The following is a 750-nucleotide window of genomic DNA, read 5'->3' as shown; positions in this document are numbered from 1 at the left end:
GCACTAACGCCGAGACAAGTGTGGTTATTTAAACACCACCTTGATGATGTTGTCCCTTCCTCTGTATCGAGTCAGGGCTCTGAGCTCAGCATCCACTAAGAAATTCTGGTGAAACTTTGCATAAATAACGAGCACCTTATTTCACTTTACAGTAATTAATTAATCTAGGGGATAATGCACTAATTTGCCAAAGCTGAGCGCGCTTATCTCTTCCTCAAAAAGAAGTTTTCCTGTGAAAGTTTCCCTCTAATTCAATAAAACCCAAACTCCTGTGCCCATCCTATACTGATAGCTGGCTTTAGCATCAGCCTAGAGAGGAAATATTTTCTCTGCAGCACAGGGGTTCAGTCCCCTTTCCTATCTAGGAAAGTAAAATCTTTGTCTCATTCCCAGCATCTCCCGTGAACACCTGGCAAGAAGATAAATGCTGTTTCTCTAGTCTTCGTGAGGAAGACTCTCTCTTCTCTTAAAAGCAATAGTAAAGCCTTTGAGCCACAGTGCCTGCTCAGCACCTCACACAGCAGGCTCCCAGCCTGGGACTAGACCTCCCAAGCACTACCGTAATATAAATAAATATGATTCATAAAGTCTAACCTTGAATTTGGCAAGTGATCCTCTGAACAAAGCTCGTGAGTAAAGCCCCAAAGAGGTGGAACCAGACATAGCTTTCATGATTGTATTAGTCAGCATGAAGGAAATCACAACTGCTCCAACATCTGAATTCAGATCTAAGTGTTGGCAGAAAATTAT

Source organism: Apaloderma vittatum, unplaced genomic scaffold, assembly GCF_000703405.1.
Source record: "Apaloderma vittatum isolate BGI_N311 unplaced genomic scaffold, ASM70340v1 scaffold24654, whole genome shotgun sequence".
In the NCBI taxonomy this organism is placed as follows: Eukaryota; Metazoa; Chordata; class Aves; order Trogoniformes; family Trogonidae; genus Apaloderma; species Apaloderma vittatum.
Note: the sequence above shows the minus strand (reverse complement) of the source record.